This window comes from Sander vitreus, chromosome 9, assembly GCF_031162955.1.
Source record: "Sander vitreus isolate 19-12246 chromosome 9, sanVit1, whole genome shotgun sequence".
Lineage (NCBI taxonomy): Eukaryota > Metazoa > Chordata > Actinopteri > Perciformes > Percidae > Sander > Sander vitreus.
The window spans coordinates 23976829-23995883 of NC_135863.1; the positions used below are offsets into that span (position 1 = coordinate 23976829).

The 19055-nt window shown below is 39.5% G+C and overlaps 1 long non-coding RNA gene across 5 annotated transcripts in view; it reads right to left on the reverse strand.

Annotated features, from left to right (window-relative positions):
* Positions 1–12577, reverse strand: part of LOC144523681 (uncharacterized) — an 88142-nt gene extending 75565 nt beyond the window's left edge. For all 5 annotated transcript variants that reach the window (XR_013502535.1, XR_013502533.1, XR_013502536.1 and 2 more), the window contains exon 1: positions 12338–12577. This is a non-coding gene — a long non-coding RNA (uncharacterized LOC144523681). The remainder of the gene's footprint in view (positions 1–12337) is intronic.
* Positions 12578–19055: the final 6478 nt, after the last annotated feature.

The window sequence follows — 19055 nt, forward strand, 5'->3', positions numbered from 1 at the left end:
GTAAACCCAGCCTTTGTCATAAGTGACTGACATCACTTCAATATGACACGTCTGCTATTTCATCCTTGCATTTCTCCCATGTGTCATAAGTGGGAGGAACTAAGATGCTAACAATTAAAAAACCTCCAGAGCCATAGCAGCATCTGCTTTATTCCCCAGAAGCTGTGTCTCAATGACGCATACAAGGCTGGATTGCTAAGGGAAGAGGCTCATCCATCTTTCGTGCCAGTGATCTCGCATTACCAATGACGATGATGGAAGATATCAAATCTCCTTTTCGTTGATCTCACCTTCACCTCTGCACTCTTTTCTCTCTATAGACTCTCTATAGACTTGCCTGCTCCCAGGGCGATCAGCTGCTCCCAGACACCAATAACATTTAACGTAGTGGACTAATACTGAGGAAAGGTGTTAACATGAGTTGAAAAAGTAGGTGAAATGATTTTATAATTAATAGAAAACAATAGGAATGCTGCTGAACCAGTTGTACACAGCATTCAGGTCTGTCTTGCAAAAAATAAGAGTATGATATACAATAAGTTCAATTGAAATATATAACCTTGTCTAATTAGACTGTGCTAGTACTAGTACTATGCCTCGCAAAGTAATTGCTGTTGTGTCTCTGTCAAACTGTCTCATTATCAGCACAAATTGGAAGGATCTCTCCCAATCAGATTACCACTGAGCGATCAAACTTCTCAGAGGATTGCGTGGGAGCCTGGCAGGTGGAATACCTCCATTTTACTGAAAAGGTGGTCATGCAAATCAGTCAGCTGGCACGTTGCTTGGAGGACTTCCTTGTGAAAATTGCATAGAAATTTCTAAATAACGGAAGGCACGACACCTCTTTGAAAAATGCAAAAGTGAACAGATGGATGTGTGCCACCAAAAGCTCTCATTGCGGCGGGCTAATACTATGCCTTTGACTGCAATCCGTGCTTGATGTTATCAGTTCATCTTTTTCTATTGTGCTTTTTCCTTTTGGAACAGGAGAAACATTTTCCCTGTGGATTGGAAGGTTTTCATGAGCAGGCAGATGGAGAAAATATTGTTGACATTAAACTGTTCCTCTTTAAGGGAATTGTTGTGACAAGGTGGAGCTCCCGTCACTCGAAATAGCAGCTGTGTGCTGTTTACAAAGGGACCCAAAGCAATGTTTGTTTCCATTAAAACGGTGGCAACTTTTTCTGTCTTTGTAATGAAGAAGCTTCTGGCATTATATGTTTGCTCTCACATCTACTGTCATCATAATACAATATTTTTGTAGCAACAGTGTTAGTGTTGCGACAAACTTACAACTTCTGCTGTTATGTTTTTAAATTATTATCACAGCCTTCCTGTTTTTCTTTATACGTTCATTCTTGTTAGTGACTGTACATAAAATGATTGAAGTGGGGAATGGGTCTAAACCTTATAGTTCACTTCTTAAAAAAGCAAGGCCCATCCCAGCTTTAATAAAAATGTCAATGAACCCTCTACTTGACTTAGAAAAGACTTCCAACATCTTGCACTATATCTCAAAAATAATAACAGTGTTGAATTGGTACAAATCTTTACTCTTTAAAACTAAAGGTGAATGGAGATATTAATGGTGTACTATATTAAACTTAATATGTAAATTGTAGAAATATTTTTACAACAACAATACAAACATTCCAATCCCTGTGTTTTGTAACCATTAGCGACTAACTGAACAGCCATTACTACTGTCAGTGACTAAATTAACCATGCGTAGGCGGCAGCTCTGTGCACTCCACCCCTAATCATTTTCGTACGGTCCCTTACTGTGGAGAGAGAGGTGGTTGAAACATACTGTCTATCCTGTGTTTTTGTTAAGGCAGTTAAAAACACAAACTTGGCTTACTGGAACGACCCCTTGGGAAAAGCTGCAATGATTTGTCAGTGTGAACTCTCAGGCGGGACGTCCAATCAATGAACTGGCCTGGGCTCTTAATTACTGCTCCTTTTGCCACTCTAAGGAGAAATCAATGATGTCAAGTATTCAAAGCAAGAGACAAGGCTGCTGCACACTACACAGAGCAGACACACTTCATAGAGCCTAAGTCACATCACAACTACAAAAGCCCTCCTCCTAGTTAACACAGTTCCTTCCACTCCACGGCGCTGCCGATTCTGAGCCAGTCGATTCAAAGGTGTTGTTATGAAGATGATTACATTATTAAAAGGTGACGTCAAAAGAAAAAGATGGATGTAAAACAATTTAATAAAGTGTAGGTAACTCCAGAATGATTTGATTAAATAATGTATATTGAGAAAAATATGTTTGAGAAATGATGCAGTAAACAAGGCATAAAAAAATCCTTTAAAGATAATTTTAATGTGAAAGATAAAGCTTAACACTTCCAGGATCATATGTCCTACTTTTGTTATGCTTGCTAACGTATTGCTTACATACTTTTATGGGAGTAAATGTGTTTGAATTCAAAATGTGTTTGTTTTAATTATTAAAAGGCTTGGACCCTGGAAAGATGTGCATTTTCTTATACTGTCAATGTGTACATTTGTCAATTATTCATACATCAATTCAATTTCAATATCAATTAAATTGTATTTATAGTATCAAATCATAACAGGAGTTATCTCAAGACACTTTACAGATAGAGTAGGTCTAGACCACACTATAATTTACAAAGTCCCAACAATTCCAGTAATTCCCCCAAGAGCAACTTGAAAAATTAATGAAAAATCTTCAGATTATTTTACTCTTTAAGTGCATGGTAACAAGGACCACAATGGAAATGTGTCTTGGACAAAATGTAATTCTTGACATTTTGTAGATGTGCCTAATTTATTTTCTCACAATGTCAAACTGCACATAAAAGTAGTGCAGAAAACGTAAAATTGGAAATGGTGCATTTGTGTCAAGAACAAAAATAAAAAAAAGAGCTAGTGAAAGACAAATTTAGCACAAAAAGTAAGGACATTTGTGTTTGGTAGATTATTTCTCTGTGGTAACAATGCTTTTTGGCAATAAATCTTATACCGTTGGAAAACCTGTTTAGTTCACTTTCAAATGGTGCCCCATTTGTAAGGAACATGCATTTGTGGGATGAGCAGCAGCGCTGAGTATGTGGGTTGCCCCCAGATTTGCCAAATCTTCTCTTCCAATGCCAAACAGCTTATTCTGCCATTGACTCGTTTGGTGTTTGGTGGATTGGATGATTGAAGTTTGAAGAAACGAGACATATTGGCAATTGAAAAATGTATTCATTTCACAAACAGGAGCCTCAGTAGCGTGTGGAAGAACCATACACAGCCACAACAGCCTGGCACCTCTTCCTCATGCTGGTCACCAGCCTGGTCAGACACTGCTGTGGGATGGCATCCCATTCTTCAACCAGCATTTGTCGCAAGTTAGCCAACGTGGTTGTGTTGGTCGCTCTGGTACGAACAGCACGCCCAAGCTGATCCCACAAGTGTTCAATGCGGTTGAGGCCAGGACTGCTTGTTGAAGGGATGCCACTGCCACAGCAGTGTGTGACCAGGCTGTTGTGGCTGTGTAGAACCATCTTCTACTAGGTGTAAATGTAAGATTCAGGTTATCTGCCTTTGTCAGCCCTGACTCTTGCAGTTTCTCCAGACTGCATCACACACAACTCTCAGAGAAACTTTGGATTTCCATACTGTATGCTTTTGTAAAATAATAGCCGCACTGACTCTGGATGAAATCACTTACCAGGACCTGTCATGTCAGCAGCACTTACAATGAGATAACATTAGAATTACAACTGTGTTAACACAACCATTATCACACAGTGGACAGAACTGGATGTCCTTGTATTCAAAACTACATGCATTAGCAGGTACATTATGATATCAGTGCTGACACTGATATGACATTCTAACAGGATTAATGACAGACTGCATTTAATCCTAAAGGAATCATTTATATGCTCAACATGAAAAATTATCTTGAATTAACAATGTAAATGCATCAGTAGCACATGAGAAACCATTAACTGTAAGGGAGAATACCGTGACTTGTCACACTAATTAAATTAGCAGGTCTGTTAAACGTGCATAAATAGTGACTGCACACTAAGGGCAACAAGTGAAATCAAGGTAGTGATTCTCTTTGTTGTCATTTTCTTTTAGAGGGAGCTTTATCAACCAGGTTGGCTCTCATTTCACTTCAATCTCTCTTTTTGGTAGCTTGCACATGTTTTATATCCCTTCATTAAGGGATGTTCCTGCTTAAATTGTACTTTGGGAATACATTTTATTAACATTATTTCCAATAACTTGCCAATATGGCTGTTGATTTTGCCAAGTGGGGCCTGAAGGTGCTGACATACCAAGGAGATTGTTGGCTGTCAGTCCAAGTTGGGCCAACGGTAATTGTCCTTCTCCCTAGTTTTTGCTACTCGTCAGCTTGTTTTTCCCGGTAAAAGGAATCCCTCTGATCAGCTATTCAGCAGAAGCTAATTAGTGAACGAGAAGAACAACGCTAGTAAGGAAAGCAGCAAATGACTGTCAAGGGGGCAGATACAGAAGGTCCTTCTCATTTTTCATCTTCATCGCATCTTATCAATGAAATAACAGAGCTGTCAAAACTGGCTAAAATGACAGTCAAAGGTAAAAACCAGTTTCCGCAACACTAGTAGTAATAACTTGACCTCTCAGTCTGCCGCTCGAGAACCGAGCTAGCCAACCAGCCACTAAATTAGTAAATGTTTCATTCACACACACTCCTGTCACAATGTAGGAAAGTACGTTGCTATTGCCACATGAGTGACAACATTGTTCGGCTCATTTTCTATAACCAGTGTAGCATGAAGGCATGTTGGGTGGAATTAGCAAGCTAGCTAGACAGCAGGCCGCAGCACAGATTGCCATGTTTGTTGCACAAATTGCACAAGCTTGTCACCTCCAAGCTGGCCAACTTCTAGCATAGTTCTACCCGACTTCAACTTAAAGCTTTAGTGCATAACTTTTTTATATTAATGAACATCCGTTACATTCAAGCCATTGCCAAATAAGTTGATACAAAGCTTAAGACATTCAGCCCCACTCAACTCTCTCTGTATTTCTCAGTATGGCTTTGTTTAGAAAATTGTGTCCACAGGTGACTTTCCCACTCAGAAACTCGAGTGAAGATAATGCCTTTTCTGAAGAGTCCATCTGTTTTTAATCCTCCGTGTCCTCCTTGGCTACAAGTAACTGTGTGGAGGAGGGGCGGGGGCGGTGCACGGTCACGGAAGGCTTGTATCATGTGGACGCGCCGACAGCATTGTTATCATTACTTAGAATTCCTCATGGGGGAGACAGAAACTATGCACTGTAGCTTTAAGCAGTTGTTCTACAAGGCCTCCGCTTCTGCAGTCATAACCTGCCTGATCTGAATACCCACTTTCTTTGTGAGTTTGCTAGCTACTAACAGACTTTTCTCATGGTAATATTAGACATTTTTAATGGCAGACATTTTGACTTGTCACAACAGAATACATACCACTGCACAGTATTGTTTTCAAAACAATGTTACTAAGTGATTCATACAAAACAAATGATTAATACAGCAATAATGGATGGTAGGCTAGACTACAAAGTAGAAATTAAAAGTGTCAGGGTTCATAGCAGAAATGAAAGTTTAATTCTTTTAGTACAGATTCAAAGGAACTCACTGAGGTAGCAAGACACATTTGACCTGGAAGCTGGAAAAGAGTATTAGGAGCCGTGAATGCATAGTCTCCTTCAGGTTTTAGTCTAGATTATTGCAAGATCTGAGGTTTAGTACAGGTAAATGTCCACAAATGTATACTGGAGCCAGACATGGAGTGCTTTTAATGTAACAAGGAAAACCTTAAAGTAAATTCTAAATCAACTGGAAACCAATGCAAAGAGGCTAAAATAGCGGATATGTGATCTAGTTTGTGCCATGGCTGCAGGGTTCTGTATAACTGTAAGGTTACAGTTACCAGTTACATCTGTGCTTGACAAAATGTTCGTAGTTAAAAGGGTCTGTCAGCTCCTCTGTCCACTATCTAGTAGGTTCCTAGTTTTTCAGCCAGGGCAGGAAATACTGACTACAGGCAGAGAAATCTATAATGAAATCAGATGATAGAAATCGCACATCTACAACATTGAGCAAACTACGTGTGTCTCGATTTTTTCAGTCCCTTCAGGATTTTGTGGCCTTTTTTTGAGATTGTTACGGCCCAAAATGTCTGATTTTGCGGCAGCTTCTGTATAAAATTGCGATAAAAGTTGAAATTTGTTTTTTTTGTTGCAACGAAGTTGTGAGAGACAGAGAGACGATTTTGCGGTATACTGCTTTACAAATAAAAAGGAAACTTGTTTCGTGGAGAATAAAACTACTCTGGGCTGAGTTTTCATAACCTTACCAAAAAGGTCAGGATGCTGCAAATGTTGGTATAATATGAAAATGGCTGGTGGATTTAAGACAAAAAAATAATAATGTATTGAATAAATAAAATTTGAACATATCTGTTAGTGGCTTGTTGATCTTTACATTGTTAGTTAATTTCCTATCCTGGCTGGTGTGGCTGGGGGACACATTCATACGGTTTGATAAAGTAACGTCACTTATTGGACTTTAACTTATCATTGCACCTACAATAAAGCCCCTGACACACCAACCCGACGGCCGACCATTGGCAGAAAAGGCAGTCGGACTGATCAGTCGGCTCCCCGAGGTCCAAAAAGTGCCTCGGAACACACCGAAGCGACTCCAACTTGAGCGTAAATTCTGCGCAGGCGGAGCTAATCTGTATTGTCACCCAAAACGGCTTTGTTCGGAATATGATCTCACCGAAAAACGTGTTTCTGAAAAACATTTTAAGCGAGAAACAGGCCATGCAGTTGCTGAATCTGTCTTCATTTCAGATCAACAAAGGTCAGTTTAAAAGATTTGTCAGATGTTGAGAGGCTTAGTCACGCTCATCCCGCTCGTCATTTCCGGGTTAGCACTCCACCAATCAGATTGGTCATTGAGTCCGACTGCCTGCCCTCCGACTCCAGCAAGTCAGGTCGGCCCAAAATGAAGGCAGACATCTCCTCCAACGGACGACGGCACGGAACACGCCGAACAGACTCGAGTCACTGACCTCGCCAGACTGTCCGACGGCCTATTATCGGGTTGGTGTGTCAGGGCCCAACACGTTCTCACCCTCATCTCGTAAAATATGGACGCTTGGTCAGGTGCCTTTGTCGTTCTTATTGACGCTAAAAGTCTCCTTTAGCACTTTAAGTAAACGCGCTTGGTCGGGACTATTGCCGTCCCTTTAGCGCTATAAGTAAACACGCCTGGTCGGGACTATTCATAGACTGTATATAGAATGGACCAACAGATCCTGTTGCTGTGGACGGAGACCAGTGAAGGCCATTAGAAGCATTTTTTTTGGTGAGCGCCGAGCGTTACTGCAGAGCCTCCAACTGAGAGAGACGACATAAATGTGACGTGAGCAACCTGTCTGAAAGTTGTAAGTCTTCTGGTAGCCGTGCCAAGAGAAATCTCAATCATTCCGAATCTTGCAGAGACGGCGAGCGTAGGTATATGTAAGGCGATAACATGGACACAGGCTAATTATTGCTAACTAAAATGCTAGTTAACATTAGTAATTAAACTTAAACAGCTAATGTAAGTCGAATGTGTCGATGTGCATGTTATGCCTGCGAGCTTCTCCTGTACTTTACGGTAATTCCTCTACTATGCGACAGTAAGTCTCGTGGTTATGACACAATCGTTAGCCTATTTTTACAAAAATGTCTTCTACGGAGCCATAACGTGAGATACAAGGTAATGGAGCCTTTTATACATTGTTGTGTTTCTTTAGAAATAAACAATGGACAAATAAAGTCTTTAAACGCTTCGGATGTAAAGTTATTCGCTGTCAAAGTGACGTCAAAATGAATGGCAGTCAATGGAATGCTAACAGGGGGTGAGTGCTTGTTAGCATCAAAATGGCGCCATAGGAGGTACGCGTCGTGAGGAGAAGTTTACCCCCTTGGGACTACTGCCGTCCCTTTAGTGCTATAAGTAAAGCTTTCAGCGACTTTAAAGTGAAAAATTGTTACAGCGTACATTTATGTTAAAATGTATACAGGTTGGCAGGATGGTGTGAAATGTCTTCCACGATCTTTCGCTGTACGTTTTGTTGGTAAATGTCAGATGTTCGAGTCACACACGTCTCGTCTTCGTAGCAGAAACAAGGAAATTAATTTGGCGACGTACGTGTTACTTCAACCTGTTCTCACTCGCGCTTGGTCAGTGGCTTTCAGAGTCACATACTGACGCAATGTCTGGCACGTGGGACGGACCGGGAAACTCCGGTCATTGGTCAAATTTGCGGTAAAGTTGCTGTGATTGGTCAAAATTGCGCGTTGCACTGAATTTACGGTGATATGTTGAATTTGCATGAATTGTTGCGATTGTGATATCGTAATACCTTCACAAACAAGGCATAAGCATTACGTTCAACATGAATCAGTTTTAGGCTTTTATTTCTTCTGTCAGTCAATGAAAGCACCACTTGAGCGAATGATTCAAGTGCTGCCATTATACATTTGAAGGGTAATTAGATTTCTGCAATCCTACAGTTGGTTTTGTGAAAGAGAGTGACAGCTTTCAGCCGTCACCGATGGACAAAAATTGCCAAATCAAATTATTGCTAGCCATTGCTGTTCAGGTACATATAGAGTGCCCTGACATAAATCCAAAGGCTCCATCACTCAATGAGGGAGTATTAGGGCTACAAATTATTCATTCAAATTGCAACGGTAAATGTACTACTAAACACTCACTAATTTACATCAAGGAAATATTTTACATGATGTATCATCTCAGGATTTCAAGCAGGAACTTGAACTTGAATTGTTTTGACATAATTTAACGCATTCTCATGAACAGGTTCTTAGAATATCCTACGAAGTCACAGTGATTGCTGACTGGTCACGTGACAACCGGTCACATGACAGTTAAGGTTGGCGGTCTTTACAGTTAAATTTAGGCCGTTTTAATGGCTTTTTGCAGGCATAATGATAACAACACATTCAATTACTCAGCACTGTAAAGATGCTGCATTTTCATCAAACTTCACACGCTCATAGGCAATTTCATGGCCAACTTATTCAAAGCACGTTTTAAGACATTGAAATGTTTAACTACGACATGTTACAGTACAAGCTGGCTTAAATGTGTGTGCTACTGGAGGCAGACATTTTTCCAGAGCAGTTGCTGCTGTATATAGGGAGGTTTTCAGACACTGAGTGGGCTGCCGTAGCACAGTGAGTTTTAAACAGAGGTTTAATTAATTTTTATTTGTGTTACTAGCTAACCACTTTTCCTTTCTTTGAGCCAACGTTAAACCTGCAGTTAAAAGATGTTGATATAACCCGAGGCCGAGAAAAGGTTACTGTGAGCTGGTTATAGAGCATGGTGAGCGACTGTTCTGCGACCGTTGCAGTTGCGTTTAGCCAACAAATGGTAAATGTGAGTCGGAAAAATGGCACCGTGAGGTTACGGTCGTTTCAGCGGCACGATGGGTGAGTTTTCCCCTTAATTTCTTCTGGAATACAAACTCCGCTGCCCCGCTCGAAAGTCAAACAGCACCAGTCAGTGTGGTGTAAACAGTAATAAATATGTGGAACACATACAAATGACAACAGCCTGCGTAATTACAAGGTATCTTAATGTTGGAAATATGATACTATATTCATGAACTAAAATGCTGCAGTCAATTCCAAACTTAATTTACAAGAATGCATTTACTGCAGTTATATTCAACTAAAAAGCATACGTGTTTAATGGCTTTTTGCAGGCATAAGAATAACAACACATTCAATTATTCAGCATTGTTACAGATGCTGCATTTTCAAACTTCACACGCTCATAGGCAATTTCATGGCCAACTTATTCGAAACATGTTTCTTCTATTAAGACATTGAAATGTTTAACTACAGCCAGCTTTCCACCGATTACTTTTCTAAGGCTTTCTCATGGTATTGTTTTCCTGAGAAAAGAAATAAATAACTAAAAACGAATGTGGCTTTACGCCTCAGACCCTCAATCACACACAGCTCCTTTTTCGTCCCCGCACAGTGCCTATGGCATGCCCTGACTTGCTTTCTCCCTGACTTCCACCAAACAGTGTAGGCCAGGGCCAAAATAATTTGTATCTGTTCAATAAAACATTAAAGACCATCATGCCATGTCCTGCTCTCTTTCCTTCTCCCTCTCCCCTTCTCCCCTGCTCTCAAAGGTCTTGTTAATGTTTCAAAACTGCACATAAGACAGACCAGCCAGACGATTAATTTGAAAGATACCCACAGGGTACCTGCAGGATTTTTCTGACTCCTCTTGCTTCTGTAGTGTTAACACCTAGCTTTCTTCAGAAACGAGAGTGGAGGGGTGGCAGGCCAGGGAAGGGGGTGAGGGTAAAAAGCGTACAAAGTGTACCCTGCAGTTATAAAACAGAGCACTTTTCAAAAACAGCCTTTTGATATGTGAAATACGCCAAGGTAAAATGGGATAAATGTTTTAAATGCAACAGTTTTTTTATTTGTAAGACGTGTGATGATTCCGTATATCCACACTAAGTAGCACATCGCTTTTTTTAACCTCCACGTTATGCTAATTCCCTGTTTCTGCCTCCTTATCATTCCTAATAATATCATCAGTGTACAGATTTCCACAGTATTTCTCTTTTTTAATTGGTTACAGTATACTTTATAAAGGCCGCTGTCCTACTTTTCAATGTGTACAGTGGTAACACTTTTACAAAATAAGCTTAGAAGTATTTGACCTGATTAAATTCAATTAGACTCAAACAGAAGACATCACTTCAAGAATATTTAAATAAAAAAATCCTGTCTTGCTGACTCGTGGAAAGCAGTCTTGAAATATTTAATAAAGATAAATGCGCAAAACAAGCTGCAGAGAAATTATATTTGAAAGCATGACACTACACACAGGTCAGAGGTGGTTAGTAGGCTAAACAAAAAAGCCTGATTATTTCTTCACGGAGGCTTGAATGTGCCATGTTCTGCCTTATTGACAATGTTTCTCAGTGTGAGTTTAATTATTCCACAGTTCCTCTTTTAAAGCAGCTTTAAATGCTGAGCTATGACAAATATTGCAGGGTGCATTCATTTTAGATAAATAGTTTAAGCTCGGGTGAATAGATGATTTATTTAAACTCATAAATAATTTCATCAAAATATCCCAAAGCACTTTTTGCCTCATTGTACATCATTTTCTAAGTAGGCTCGATGAGCCCTCATTTATTTTCAAATATCACACCATGTCTCTTGTAAATATGTATACTGGTCTTTCTACTTATTTATTTTACAGATCTGATTTTAATATTTCATTCTCAGCATAAAGTTGTATTTGTTTCCAAGGGCATGATACCATGAAATAAATATCAGAAGTATAATTCCCAGTCTTAACATATTGGAGCACATTAATCATTTAAGAGAAACAGATTTTGAACATAAAGCCAAGGCCTAATTTTCGTAGCTGCACAGTTAGAAAATGTTAATCAGTAAACTCTTTCTTGTGTTTCTAAAAGGCTGCAGCGTGACAGCACAGTTTAGGTGGATGAATGGAGGGTTGCAGGCTCAAGCCATATGGTGTCAAACCTGGTGATGCCGCCCCAAGCCAAGGATTTACTGTGGATTGCTTTAGTAAATATTCCTCTTAACTCTTATAACGACGCACAACACAGACCTAAAAGGGAGGATTAACTAGTTGGACTCTGCCAAGAATTTAACAGCCGGTTTCAACCAATGATGCACTCAAGCACAAGAATAGTATCTAATCTTCTGCTCAAGAAATGATATTAAGACATTCCTATTGCAAACACAAGTACATGTATCTTAGCTAGTATAAACAGTAGAAAAGATTTAAACAATACATGTAATGCCTCAGAGTTAGAAATGCATGCACATAATACGACATATGTGAAGGCAAAAAAAGTCAACATACATTGAGCTATACAGCTCAGTAGTTGACTTTTCTGAGGAGTGAGTAGGAGGACATGTTACAGTACAAGCTGGCTTAAATGTGTGTGCTACTGGAGGCAGACATTTTTCCAGAGCAGTTGCTGCTGTATATAGGGAGGTTTTCAGACACTGAGTGGGCTGCCGGAGCATTCACACATGTACAGTAAAACAAGCCACAGCATGCCCTGAGTGGGACACAACATCCATTTGACCCAGCCTGTTGCTGTTGCAAATTAGAAACTATTGAACGCCATAAGCAACATGCTACAAAGCGTTAAAAACAAAGGCCTAAAACAAGTTTTTCTGATATGATATGAAGAGGAGAAAGAAACAGCCAAATAATTTGCTGTCTTACCGTGAGTCAAACAAGAAGATCGATATCAAGTTCAATGCAGAGATAGGTCCAGACAAGTTTAGCCTAGCTTATAATTGTAAGCCTCTGTCAAAAGTAAAAGGTCTTTAAAACAAACAAAACGTTCTTGTTTACCTTCATAAGCTAGCTGCCTTCCTTTGCAAGCTAGCTGCAAATATATTCAAGAGTCCTCACACACACACAAGTGTTTTCACTTAAGTTGTCTGATTAGACCTCTCTTCAGGACTGTGTGGGCGTGTACAGACTTCCTGTATTTTAGTCACTCTCCTGTCAATCATGTTTCACCTGTAAGCATTCTTTCTAGCACAGTGAGTTTTAAACAGAGGTTTAATTAATTTTTATTTGTGTTACTAGCTAACCACTTTTCCTTTCTTTGAGCCAACGTTAAACCTGCAGTTAAAAGATGTTGATGTAACAAACTGGACTTACCCAGGAGACCGCTGTTCGTGTCCTGTGAGAAACCAAAAGTCATGGTGAATTATTTTAACTTCCGAAAGTTGTGTACATAACTTACTTAACTAACGTTATATAACAAACTTATTTAAACCATAACCATGATATTTTCCTCAACCTAACAAAGGATTTATTTTGCCTAAACCTAACCATCTTGTAACAAAATCTTGTAATTTTGGAGCCAGTAGTCTAAATCCATGATGTTCCACTTCCGAGATTGCTCCGGTGCTGGCGGACATTCCGCCGGATGTCCCTCTTTTGCTCAGATGTCCGTTACCTTCTGCTTTCTTTGTGTTGGAATTTTAAACTCTGGTGGATTTATGAGGACTATGGTTAACTGCTCCTCACATCTCTGCAATGCAAGTTTTCTGTTGCACGACTAAAACAACTTTTGAACGTACGTTCCACCAAAACAAGTTCCTTCCCGAGGCTATTTTGCAGCAGCATTGTGGGTCTGTCCGGCGCCTAGTGCCGCAAGACATGATTGTGATTGGTTTAAAGTAGGGCTGTCAAAATAACGCGTTAATTTCGATTAAGAGAGAACAAAGGAAGCGACTCAGAGCTTGCCGTAAAGCAGTATCTCTGGCCGTATATGTGTATGACGTCATTGACATTTTAAAAGGCTTTTTAGAACAAAAAAGCCACTTTAAAAAAATCTAACACCCAGCAGTGTGTATTTTCTTAGCTTCACCTTTCGAATGCAACATTCAAATTACTAGACAAAAAATTATATCCTGAGAAAAGTGGATTTTGAGGGCTATAGCTCCATAGAGTCCCATTCATTCTGCACTGGCCTGTGAGCGCCCCCTATATGGAACTCTGGTGGAACTGCAACCAGTTCAGAAGCCGGAAGTAACAAGAGAGTGGAACTTCTTCCCTTATTAGAAATTCTTTGACTATACTCAACAGCAGCTAACGTTAGCCTACCGCTAGCTAGTAGCTGGATTAAACACGGTTAAAATGCTGACAGCTAACGCTTAACGGTGTAAAGTTTGACTGTGTTTCACTGTAGAGGATTCAACACCGGTATGTAACAATCTGCAGCTTCCGTCGGAGAAACAACACAGACGGTGCGTTCAATGAAACTGGTAAACTACATCTTCGTGGTGCATTTGTAGTTGTTGTAAATGTCCTTTTCCTATCTGGTTGTTGTTTTTGTCATTCAACAGCAATTTACTAGTGAAATAAGTTATTGTTATTGTTATACATTATTATTAAATCATTTAATTTTGACCATATGGCCTTAGCAATAAACAAGCCATTCTTTAATGTCACCAACTGTTGTTTAGTACCCTTTTTTTTCTGTTCTTTTTTTACTTTCTTAAAAAGTATCGGTTCAGGCACCGTTAATTATGTATGCGATTAATTTCGATGAATTAATCACAGAGTATGTAATTAATTAGATTACATTTTTTAATCGATTGACAGCCCTAGTTTAATGAAATGCCAATAAACCAGAGCACATTTTTCTCCCATCCCGGAATGCTGTGTGGACTAGCCAGACCCTCCTTCACTGCGTAAAACAATTAAGTGGGAGTATCACTTATTGGACGTTTTCCAGGGTGTTACTTATGCTCAGTTGCGTGACGAGAAATCAAATATTCCGATGTTCTTTCCTGCCTCTCAGTCTGATGTGTGAGTGCTGAATCGTTAAGTTCACAGCAAGATGTCCTCTGTGGTGTGGGACACAAGAAAGCACTGGAGTTATTGCATTTACACCAGCGAGAGGAGATAAATGCCTTTCCTTCCAAAAGGTTTACCACAGAGCCATCAACAAGAATCAACAGTGGTAAAAAAATCTTTGCCTGATCTGCCACGCTCATACAGTCTGTGTGCATCAGATGCATTATTTCTTATAGGTACAGCAGCATTTATACAAATTCCAGGTGACGATCCTGAAACTACAAATGTTTTTTTTCTGGCACTGGAATCCCTATTTCTTGAAACTGATCATCCACAGAGAGTTTTTCATCAACTTATAACGCTGTGAGAGTGATTGCATTTTAGTATAAGGCTGCTGGCACAGATGTAATTGTAGTTTAAAGTCAACTGCTCCTTTTGGCTGGTAGTGAGTGCAACTGATGTATTAATCCTGTCATTCATTCAAATAAATATATCTCCATAGACAATTTCATGAAGATCTTTTATTTACTGCTATGCTGATGAAGTGCAGGGATGCTTATCTTATTGAGTGGATTGGGTATTTACCAGATGTGACTGATCCACATTAAATACAGTTTTCTGTTTTGCTCCGTTCATCTGTATACCTACTGTCAATACTTTGGAACTTCCTGCATGTGCTTTACAATAAATGCATTTTAATGTGGAAAACTGTGGTGGCCGACAGGGGCAAACGCCCTGCAACTTAAGAAAACACACGCAAATAGACAAAACACAAGCAAATTAAGAAAACAACTTCATTAATTTGACAACACATGTGCAACATTCAACAAACGCACTGCAAATACACACAACACAACCAAATACATAAAAACACTGCAAATACACACAACACAACCAAATACATAAACCCGCTGCAAATATGAAACGATGCAAAAAGAAAAGCACACAAACACAGAAAACAAATGCAGCAAAAAAACGCAGCATCCAGATTACACAACGGAAGTTCTCCAGACCTCTAGAGGGAGCAGCTAGTGGAACAGCTTGATTTTCGACCCCACGGGGAGAGAACACTCTGCCTTTTTATTAGAGTCAGGTATGGCTGCAGCCTGGAGAACTCCATAGACTGTATATTAAATTCATATTATTATTAATAACATAATATATTAATAATATACAGTCTATGCTCCCATCTCATGCCCTCCCGGCTGGTGCCTTCCCCGAGTTTCGGCTTTTCAAAATAAAAGCTGGCGTCTGGTCCCTATGTCTTCGTACTTTGGTGTTTTGGATGTTTGTGAACTAAACAGTACGGCAATCATGCTAATAAATACGATAACTTTTTCAGCCGATGTCTTAGTTACAACACATTGAAGTTAGCAAAGCAGTTTTGTGTTTATATGTGCGAACGGGATTTATTCAGTTTGATAAATCCCACGGTAAATTGGCTGGTTTACTAAACAGGGAGGGACTAGAAATCCTGTCTGTTTTTTGTATTTCAAGCGCGAATTGCTCCACAATATGAATTCAGATTGATCACTTATTTTGTTGGTAACCGTTGTTGTATAATCACAATATTACACTTGAGGAGGCCTATACTTCAGTAATGCGCCTTTCAGACCTCAAAATTAAACCCTCTCATGTAATATGGCTTAAACAAACGTAAACGTTAAACGCTGATGCAGTTTTAAATGTTTTATTACCACGAGTTTACAGACGTCTCTGCTGATTGAGTATCACCTGTGACCTGAGCCGAGACACACCCACCAAACGACAGAAAACATATCTCAAACATAGACTTAATATTTACAGTCTATGCAGTCTCTCTCTCTCTCTCTCTCTCTCTCTCTCTCTCTCTCTCTCTCTCTCTCTCCCCGTGGGGTCAAAAATCAAGCTGTTCCACTAGCTGCTCCCTCTAGAGGTCTGGAGAACTTCCGTTGTGTAATCTGGATGCTGCGATTTGCAGTGCATTAATGTATTTGGTTGTGTTGTGTGTATTTGCAGCGCGTTTATGTATTTGGTTGTGTTGTGTGTATTTGCAGTGCGTTTATGTATTTGGTTGTGTTGTGTGTATTTGCAGTGTGTTTATGTATTTGGTTGTGTTGTGTGTATTTGCAGCGCGTTTATGTATTTGGTTGTGTTGTGTGTATTTGCAGTGCGTTTGCTGAATGCTGCGCGTGTGTTGTCAAATTAATGAAGTTGTTTTTCTTTTTGCATCGCTTCTTTTTTCGGGGTTTGTGTGCTTTTCTTTTTGCATCGTTTTTTATTTGCAGCGCGTTTATGTATTTGGTTTCTGTTGTGTGTATTTGCAGTGCGTTTATGTATTTGGTTGTGTTGTGTGTATTTGCAGTGTGTTTATGTATTTGGTTGTGTTGTGTGTATTTGCAGCGCGTTTATGCATTTGGTCGTATTGTGTGTATTTGCAGTGCGTTTGCTGAATGCTGCGCATGTGTTGTCAAATTAATTAAGTTGTTTTCTTAATTTGCTTGTGTTTTGTCTATTTGCGTGTGTTTTGTCTAAGTTGCAGGGCGTTTGCCCCTGTCGGCCACAGTAGAAAACAGGCCTTTACTGTCAGACTGAACATTTTCACAATGAAATGTGTGTTTAGTTTTAATAAAATTTAGTTAAAGTGATATATCATATTATGCTAATTTTCAGGTTCATAATTGTATTTAGAGGTTATATCAGAATAGGTTTACATGGTTTAATTTTCAAAAAACACCATATTTTTGTTGTACTGCACATTGCTGCAGCTCCTCTTTTCACCCTGTGTGTTGAGCTCTCTGTTTTAGCTACAGAGTGAGACATCTCACTTCTGTTCCATCTTTGTTGGGAGTCGCACATGCTCAGTACCCTAGGTGAGTACTACAGGCCAGTCAGAAGCAGAGTATGAGGGCGTGCCACGCTAGCAGCTAGGCGAGCATTATAACGTGTTATTATTTTAAATTATTATTTTATTATTAATTTTATTATTATTATTTTTATTGTTACAAAGTGACACTCGTTTGTCACGGAAGTAAAGGCTGGACTCCAGTAGAGTCGTTTGGAGCAGTTTGTGAACAGTGTTTTTAGTTGGAGATGGTAAGTGCCTTTGGGATGGACTCGCGCTGGGCGCCACCAAGGGGCAAAAGGGGGCTTTGCCCCCTCAGTTGTATTTTCTGCCCCCTTGTTTCAACATCATACATCCATAAAATGTACAAACACAACACAATTACTTTTAGGCTAAACGTTCTACTTGGCATCTACATTGCAAGGGGGCTTTCAACTACTAACAACAATGTAATCCCATCTGTGGCAATAATTGACACAGAGAGCGAGCGCTCCAGCCGTCCTTTCACTTCATTAATAAGTCTATGACTTTACCCCTTAAAAAAACCCGCTGTGCGCTCAGACCCCCGCAGGTAGCATAGCAACGCGTATTGTTTGCATGTCTTTTGAAAAGGCGGCTGCATTATCAGAAGCTAGAGCAAGCTAGATTTGGACATGAATGATGGAGAATCGGATCGGGGAGAGATAAATGACCCGTCATTTTCATCAGATGAAGAATCTTCGGAGCGTCCACCTTCCCGTATCATCGCAGCGCAGCCGCCCTCAGACCCTGATGTGACAGGCACCTCAGTTACAGTCAAGCGATAGCCTACACATCCTAGTTAGACGTAACTCGTGAAATGTTAGCAGTTTCTAACGTCAGCTTAACGTTACTGCACTAGCTAAACTTATTGTGACAGCTCAAGAAGAAGTGTCAGCTCAACCATTACTGGACGATATATAACACAATATTAAAGGAAGGCCCAAAAGCATAATATGAGCGCTAATTAACAATTTTTTTTATTGCTGCTCATTCATGCTTGTGTGTATAATTTAGCATGATCTTAAACAGATATTTTTGTATTTTTTTTTAATTTTAATTTTTTTTACAATTTTACAAGGTTCAGTGTACCCATCAGGGGACTACTGGTGTTGCCTTTCAGCGCACCTCAACCGTTGTTGAAAGCTAAACAAGCAAGTTTGTGTGATCGTTCTCCAGGGGAATATCCATTGATTGGTTTAGACTTTGATTGATGTCTTTTGGACCAATAGTTTTGGATTATATAAAAGTGGATGTTGATAATTATTTCATACAACTGAACAATACAATTGATCAATATTAACGTTGGTTTGGTCTGACATCCTACTACTACAAGCCTTCTAGGCTACAACTACATGGAGTGAAGCTGAATGCTTCAATCTATTAACGTTACTATTAAGTATTTCAACCAACTTTTTCAGCTTTTAGCTATTTTAACCATTTCTCCATTCAACCTGTTTAGTCATTACTTTGAACTAGGTTTTTTTCTACCATCATTCCTTACTTTTTGCTGAACTTTGAACTTCAGCATTACTTTATAACAGTGGTGGTTATGTCAAAGCAAGCGACTAAGTGTATTTTACTGAGTGCGTTTCTGACCATGAGTCAGTCATTTTCACCCTTTCTCTAACTGAAAATGCTGGTATTGGCAGCAATTGAAGATGTAGGCCTACTCAAAACGTATTAATTATTAATATTAAAACTATTTAAACCGGCCACACATTACAATTCCTGCAGTCAAATGTTTAATTAAAGTGAAGAATGCAAGAGAGGCATTATCAG